The sequence below is a fragment of the Panthera tigris genome, chromosome B2 (genome assembly GCF_018350195.1).
Source record: "Panthera tigris isolate Pti1 chromosome B2, P.tigris_Pti1_mat1.1, whole genome shotgun sequence".
NCBI lineage: Eukaryota > Metazoa > Chordata > Mammalia > Carnivora > Felidae > Panthera > Panthera tigris.
In genome coordinates this window covers 53,468,051-53,476,140 of record NC_056664.1, presented here as the reverse complement: position 1 = coordinate 53,476,140, position 8,090 = coordinate 53,468,051, and the positions used below count along the sequence as shown (strand labels likewise).

Here is an 8,090-nt window from a genome sequence, read left to right as displayed (position 1 = left end):
TGACTTCAGCCAGGTCACGATCTCACGGTCCGTGAGTTCGAGCCCCGTGTCAGGCTCTGGGCTGATGGCTCGGAGCCTGGAGCCTGTTTCCGATTCTGTGTCTCCCTCTCTCTCTGCCCCTCCCCCGTTCATGCTCTGTCTCTCTCTGTCCCAAAAATAAATAAAAAACGATGAAAAAAAATTAAAAAAAAAAAGAAAAGATTGAAGACAAAACCCCAGAATCTTCTACTTGTGTAGGATGGTATTATAATCACTGGATAATACACATTCTGCACAAATAAAAAACCTCAAACATTAAAACATGCTTCAATTGTGTTTACTTACTGAATTGACAAAGTCCAAAAGTATACCTATAGATTTTATAAATATTTTTAGCCTAAATTAACTGGAATTTAGTTCTAGCTAATTAGTTCTGGCTAATAATTTAGCCAGAAAATTCAATATGTTCAGGAAAATTTAAGTTACTCAAGATTTTGCTGTCTGTGAAATTTTTTAGCTGTGATATTATCAAAATGATTTTTATGCTAATGTAAGTAAACTGGGTGCTGTAGGTACATTTGGCTCCCATAACTTCACACTTAAGTTTAAATGTCATTCCTAACCTCTGATCAGTGTCAGAGGACAGTGTGAGATTACTGGGGATATGGTCTCTGAGATTCTCCTTGTCTTTAGCTGTGGAGCCATTTCATTTCCATCAAGCCTATACAGTAGCATTTCCAAATGTGTGTTCTGTAGCCCACTGGGACCCACATACACCGCAAGAAAAGTGAAGTTCCATTGTAAAATAAATTTGGAAAATATGCTGTAAGTTATAGATCCCTCTTAGAGGGGCATAATGCCATACATAACGAAGGCTCTGAGACATCCTGCTGAAATGAAATGTGTAACATCTGTTGACCATTGTTTAATCCTGTGTTTCCCCCAAGTTTCACATTTGGGAAAATGCTGTGAATATGTATATATTAGCACTGGGTGCAACAGATGCAATAATGAGGCCATGGATAGAATTGTAAGAACCAGAGATCAAAGTAGCATAATCAGAGATGAGGTTGCCCAAGAAAGATATGATACTCATGCTTTCAAGCTGGGAAGGGCTACAGATATGTTTAAACAGAGCAAAAGGTGTGAAGAGATATGTACATATTAGTCTTTATCACCAGATATGCCCAGGCCTGAAAACAGCCATTTGTATACTTTGTCATTTACAAGGCAATACATATGTATGTAAACTTTTACTCAATCCCCATATTAAACCCATAAAAATAAGTGTTACTCTATTTTGGAAATGAGAAAGCTGAATGTTAGAGTGGATGGTGATTGGCCCTTCAGGGGAACAGACACACTGCAAAGGAAAAATGAAGCCAGGATCCTTGGGCGTGCGGGTCGGGGAGGTGGGGGAAAGTGTATATTCAAATAAGTTTGGAGAGGCACAATAGACCATTGAACATTCTAAAATATTGTCACAGACAACTCATTTACCTTCAATTTCACTTGGCATTTGTCAAACTTACTTGCCTGCAAGACATGTTTTAAAGTTATTTTTCCATATTAATTTCCTATCAACTTTCTACGGAATATACTTTGAAAATGGCTGCTCATTATCACCAGCATTGGTTCTGTACTGGCTAAAAATAAGAATCATCATGGCTGTAGCCCTCCCATGATTCATGGCTTGTTAGTCAGGCTACATGACAGAAATCGACGAGGATTCCTGGAACTGGATTCAAGTTTACTTTTGTGGGTTCTAGAAAGAACACCCTTGCTATGTAATTAGTATCAACCTGATTCCCCTCCCCACAGCAATCTGCCCGAATTACGTGAATGTGACTTTGCTCACAGGGTTTTTCTGTTGTGAGTCCTTTCCAAAAATTGAGCCAGGTTGACGCCTGCCACGGATTGCTTAAAGTATTTGGAACCTTATATACCTTCTGAAAAATAAATGGGAAGCTTGGGCCAAACTTTAAAAATGAATATTCCAGATGAAAACAAACTGATAACCATACCCAGATGTTAATTCAGTGAATACATCTCATGTGGTGCCATTGTAATGGCACATTCCAAGTTTTTGGTGGGCCAAAGTGCGGAATGCTTACAGTCTCCCAGACTCCAGTTAAAAGCCACATGTCCTTTGTTGGGGAAGTCCTGCTTCTTTCAGTTGCCATATTTAATTAGACCAGTCTCCAAGCAGTCTATGAACAGTCATTATAAACACATTGAAGGATAATTCCAGGAAAGGTACCTAACAGCATACCGTGAAAATGCAAAGACAAAAAGGCATAGAAGCCACAGACTTCACCCTGGAAGCAGGTTTTGGTGGGGAGGAAAAGTTAATCCCACTTCACTTTTCCTTGATTCAAATTTTCCTTTAATTCATATTCATCCTAAGTGACTAACTGAACAGAAGAGGGAGTAACTTCTAAGGAATATTTACATGTCTGATCTTTTGAGTTTTTTCCCCCCAGCTTTATTGAGATATAATTTATATAATAGCATTGTGTGAGTTTAAGGTATACAATGTGTTCATTTGATACACTTATATATTGCAAGATGATCACCACAGTAGAATTAGTTAACATTTCCATCACATCACACAATTGTCTTTGTATGTATGTGCGTATGGTGAGAACAATTAAGATTCACTCTCTTAGCAACTTTCAGTAAAAAATACAGTATTGTTAACTGTAATCATCATGCTGTACATTAGATCTCCAGAATTTATTCATTGACATATAAAATTGTAGAAGTTTAAGGTATTCAGTGTGATGGTTTGAAGCATGTATAATACCGCAAAATGTTTTCCATGGTAAGTTTTTTTAACACATCTATCACCTCATATTTGGTTGTTATGGCGAGAACATTAAGATTCTACTGTCAGAGCAACTTCCAAGTATACAATACAGTATTGTTAGCTACAGTGACCATGCTGTACCTTAGATCCCTGAAATTTATTCATCTTATAACTAGAAGTATATACCCATTAACCAACATCTCTACATTTCCCCAGTCCCTTGGCCCTTGGCAACTACCATCCAACTCTCTGTTTTTATGAGTTCAGTGTTTCTTAGATTCCACATGTGAGTGAGATCATACGGTATTGTCTTTCTCTGTCTGACTTATGTCACTTAGCATAATTACCCTCAAGATTTATCCATCTTATCACAAATGGCAGGATTTCCTTCTTTCTCATGGATGAATAATATGCAATTATGTGTATGTCTATACATCTGTATCTATCTCACATCTTTATCCATTCATCTGTTGATAGACACTTCGATTATTTCTATATCTTGGCTATTGTGAATAATGCTGCAATAAACATGGGAGTGCAGATTTCTCTTTGAGATAGTGGTTTCATTTCCTGTGTATATATATATACCTAGAGCTGGGATTGCTGGAGCATATGGTAGTTCTATTTTTAATTTTTGGATACTGTTTTTCATAGTGTCTATACCAATTTACATTCCTACCAACAGTGCACCAGTGTTCCGTTTTCTCCACACTCCATTTCTCTGGCCATTTTTTAATTTAATTTAATTTTTTGTTTCTGAAAGCAAGTTTTGTTTAAGTAGGGGGTTAAATACATTACATAACATTAAAACTGAAGAAAAGTTAAATAAAAAACCAGCGTGTTACTTCACATGACATTGGGTAGCTTTTGCTAGTAAGTTGCAAGGTCTACAGCCAGCTACATGACTGATACATCAGTTTGAAATTTGTTCCCTGGTCAGAAGTTTAACTCTGATAGGAGGTTGTCCTCACATTCTGGTATTTGGATGTCAATTAGCTACGGATATGTCTGGTCAAAAAAAACTTGGTGGCAAGCCAGATGTCCTATCACACTTCACTAGAAAGAAGATGGTGACTCTAAGCCCTGTCCACAGCAGGTTGAAGACACCAGGGATCTTTCTTTGACTACCAAGGACTCCCTCTAGCAGCATGACTGCCACTGATGTCTTACCTCATCCTGTCCTCCCAGCTCTGCCGCGGGCTGTTCAGGTGGTGACATTCTCTTAGGTTAGGGAACTCTGAAGAGGGAGAGCTGATGAGCTTCTGGCCAGATGTAGCCTACTGTGATCTTGGGGCTTTGGGCTTGACTGAAACATCACATTACTGCTTGGTTTCAGGCCAGATACTGCCAGACGCCTACTGCTTGACCTCTGTTTAAATGAGGGACTTCAAGACTAGACAGCATGGCTCTTTTCAGTTTATCGGATGAAGGAGTTACACTAGTCCAAGTTAAAAGCAGACCCCAAATGGTTACATTATACAAGCTGTGAGGTTTTCAAACTTGTGACATGGGATAGAAGGGAAATTCTACTCATTGCAAGGAAATCCTCACTTAAGCTTCAGTGAGCCAAAAGCACTTAAAACCCATGAAACTTCAGCTGGTCGTCCTTAGCCAGTCCAATCTCTGTGAGGGAGGAACTGGCATATATACTTGTATTGGTCTCCCAGTAGCTGAATTACTTCTCCATATTCTGGAAGCTCACTTATAGTACCATTGCAGGCAAGTTTCTTCTTAAATGCTTTCATTAGTTTCTTTTTATTTATTTTTTATTTTTTTAAGTTTATTCATTTTTGAGAGACAGAGAGAGACAGAGCGTGAGTTGGGGAGGGACGGAGGGAGAGGGAGACACAGAATCTGAAGCAGACTCCAGGCTCCAAGCAGTCAGCACAGAGCCTGATGCGGGGCTTGAACTCACAGACCGCAAGATCATGACCTGAGCCAAAGTTGGTGGCTCAACTGACTGAGCCACCCAGGCACCCCACTAGTTTCTTTTTATCATAATCATTAGTGATCCCTTAGACAGTACTAGGGGTCTTCCTGTTGTTGCTCTGTTGAATTCCTTTTTAATATAGATTTTTAAATGTTTATTTATTTATTGAGAAAGAGACACACAGAGAGAGAATTCCAAGCAGGCTCCACACTCAGTGCAGAGCTGACAAGTGGCTCTATCCCAGGACCTTAAGATCATGACCCGAGCTGAAATCAAGTCGGTGTCTTACCTGACTGAGCTACCCAGGCACCCCTCTCTGTTGAATTCTGAGGATATAATCCTCAGTGCTAGTAGGAAGCAGATCATCACTCTTACCTGTATCAGTAAAGGGATCAAAAGAGTGAAGGTTTTGGATAGTGGATATTCTATAGGATTCCTTTTCCTCAGTGGCAACAGTGGAAAAATGGTGGGAGAAGGTGGGCGTGGGGATGGAGCCTTGGGAAGCAAAAGGCTCAAGGAGGAGGCTTCTGAGTCCTTGTTGAGCAGTGACTCTGTGACTGGGTCTTTGACCATTTTTTAATTGGTCAGTTTGTTTTTGCTTTGGAGTTGTTTGAGTTCCTTACATATTTTAGAAATGAACCACTTATTAGGTATATGGTTGACAAATATTTTCCACCCTTTCTCTGACCCTCTGTAGGTTGCTTTTTCATTTTGTTGATTAGTTCTTTTGCTGTCCAGAAACTTCGTAGCTTGATGTAGTTCCACTCGTTTTTGCTTTTGTTGCTTATGCTTTGGTGTCATATCAAAACAATTATTGCTAAGACCAATGTCAGGAGCTTTTTTCCTATATTCTTCCAGGCATTACAGTTTAAGGTCTTAGCTTTCATTTTTGTAAGGTTGTTGAAGATAAGGGTCCAATTTCATTCTTTTGCATGTGAACACCCAGTTTTTCCAGCACCATTTACTGAGGAAACTAGCCTTTCTCTGTTGGATATTCTTGCTTCCCTTGTCAAGTATTATGCAAGTGTTTATTTCTGGGCTCTCAATTATGGTTTTTAAGTCTATGTATCTGTGTTTATGCCAGTACCATACATACTGTTTTGATTACTATAGCTTTTTAGTACAGTTTGAAATCAGGAAATGTGATGCCTCCAGCTTTGTTCTTCTTTCTCAGGATTGCATTGTCTTTTTGAGGTCTTTGGTCCCATATGTATTTTAGGATCACTATTTCTATTTCTGTGAAAACTACCATTGGCATTTCCATAGGGATTACACTAAATTTGTAGATCGCTTTTGTTAGTATGGGCATTTTTTTTTAATATATGAAATTTATTGTCAAATTGGTTTCCATACAACACCCAGTTCTCATCCCAAAAGATGCAGTATGGGCATTTTTTAAAAGTAGTCTTTGCACCAGTGCAGAGCCCAACATGGGGCCCGAACCCATGACCCTGAGATCAAGACCTGAACTGAGATCAAGAGTCGGATGCTTAACTGACTGAGCCACCCAGGTGCCCTGGTAGCATGGACATTTTAACAATGTTAATTCTTCTGATCCATGAACATGTGATATCTTTCCATTTATTTGTGTCTTCTTCAATTTCTTTCATTAATGTCTAATATTTTTTGTCTTATAGTTCCTCTCTTAAATTTATTCATAAGTACTGTATTGCTTTTGGTGCTATTGTAAATGGGATTGTTTTCATTATTTCTTTTTCAGAGAGTTCACTGTTAGTGTATAGAAATGCAACTGACTTTTATATGTTCATATTATATCCTGAAACTTTACTGAATTTCTTTAGTCTAACAGTTTTTTTGGTGGAGGTTTGTAGGGTTTTTCTTTCTGCACAGATTATGTCATCAGCAAAGATGATTTTATGTCTTCCTTTCTTATTCTGATTTGGGCACACTGAAAGCTGGAGGCCTGCAGCCATGGCCTCAGGGTCTTGGCACTGGTGCACACACTGCATTATAGGCCGGTGATTAGACTTGGTCAGCAGGGTGCAGGTGCACAGCTAGTTGCAAGCAAGCCCAGGAGGGGAGGCCAGTGACATGAGAGGCCTACATCCAGGCCCAGGAGCAGCTGCAAGGGCTTTGGCTCTCCGTCGTGCCCCTGTAGGTGCAGGATCTCCCCACTGGCATGTATACAGCAGAGGAGACTGGTGATGGGATTCAGGGGAAGGGTGTGCAGGTACACAGCCAGAGCGGCTAGCTTCAAGCATGCACTTGTGAGTGAGGGCCCACTACAGGGACTATAGCCTTGCCTTTTGTACTTCTACAGCTCCAGAGGCTGGGGGTTGCTAGTGGGGATTCTAGGCTCTGCTGGGGGTGGGCAGGCTAGGAATTGGAGAGGAATCAGGTGGCTGGAAAATACCTGTGGGATGAAAACCCTGTAAAATCTGCAGGTGATGTACAGCGACTGTGCTTGTCATTGAGTTTTTCAGTGGCAAAAGCTGCTGGGCTCCTTGGCAAAGCAGGTCACTGGGAACCTCCTGCTGCATGGCTGATACTGGTAGCCCTTGCTCTTCCTTATTCCCAACTGTCTCTCTACATCTAGCTTTGCCGGTGTCTAGGTGGAGTGAGGTAGAAGCTGGTATCTGGAAAGACTGTAGAAGCTGGTTGATCATCTGCTTTTCCTTTCCCAGCGAGAGAACTTTCTCTAGCTAGCGCATTTCCTCTCCAGAATAGAACAGTGCTGGCCTTGGGGTGTGGGGTGGGAGGTTGTGAAATGATGTAGGATGAATGGAACTGTTCTTCCTTCCCTTTAAATGCAGTTATTCTCAATTTTTTTGTTCTACGGTGTTGCTGAGGTTTCTAAAATGGACTCCTGAGCTCCCCCAGAGTTATTTTGGTTTGTGGATAGCTATGTAATTGTTGATCTTTGTGGGAGGCAGAGGCTGAGGTCTCCTACTGCACTGTCATGGTGTCACCATCTAAATGTTTTCTTTTTCTCAAGTTTATTTATTTATTTATTTTGAGAGAAAGAGCAAGCAGGAGAGGGACAGAGAGAGAGAGAGAGAGAGAGAGAGAGAGAGAGAGAGAATCCCAAGCAGGCTCTGCACTGTCAGTGCACAGCCCAATGTAGTACTCGAACCCACAATGAGATCATGACCTGAGCTGAAGTCGGAAGCTCAATCGACTGAGCCACCCAGGCACCCCCTAAATGTTTTAAAATAAAAATCCATAGGGACACTTGGGTGGTTCAGTTGGTTAAGCATCTGACTTCAGCTCAGGTCATGATCTCCCGGTTGGTGAGTTCAACCCCTGCATTGGGCTCTGTGCCGACAGCTCAGAGCCTGGAGCCTGCTTCGGATTCTATGTCTCTCTCTCTCTGCCCGTCCTCAGTTCATCCTCTATCTCTCTTTCAAAAAT

The 8,090-nt window shown here is 40.8% G+C and overlaps 1 pseudogene; it reads right to left on the bottom strand.

The window, feature by feature from the left end:
- Positions 1–4,318: 4,318 nt before the first annotated feature.
- LOC102950540 lies at positions 4,319–6,940 on the bottom strand (annotated as a pseudogene).
- Between the last annotated feature and the right edge of the window lie 1,150 nt (positions 6,941–8,090).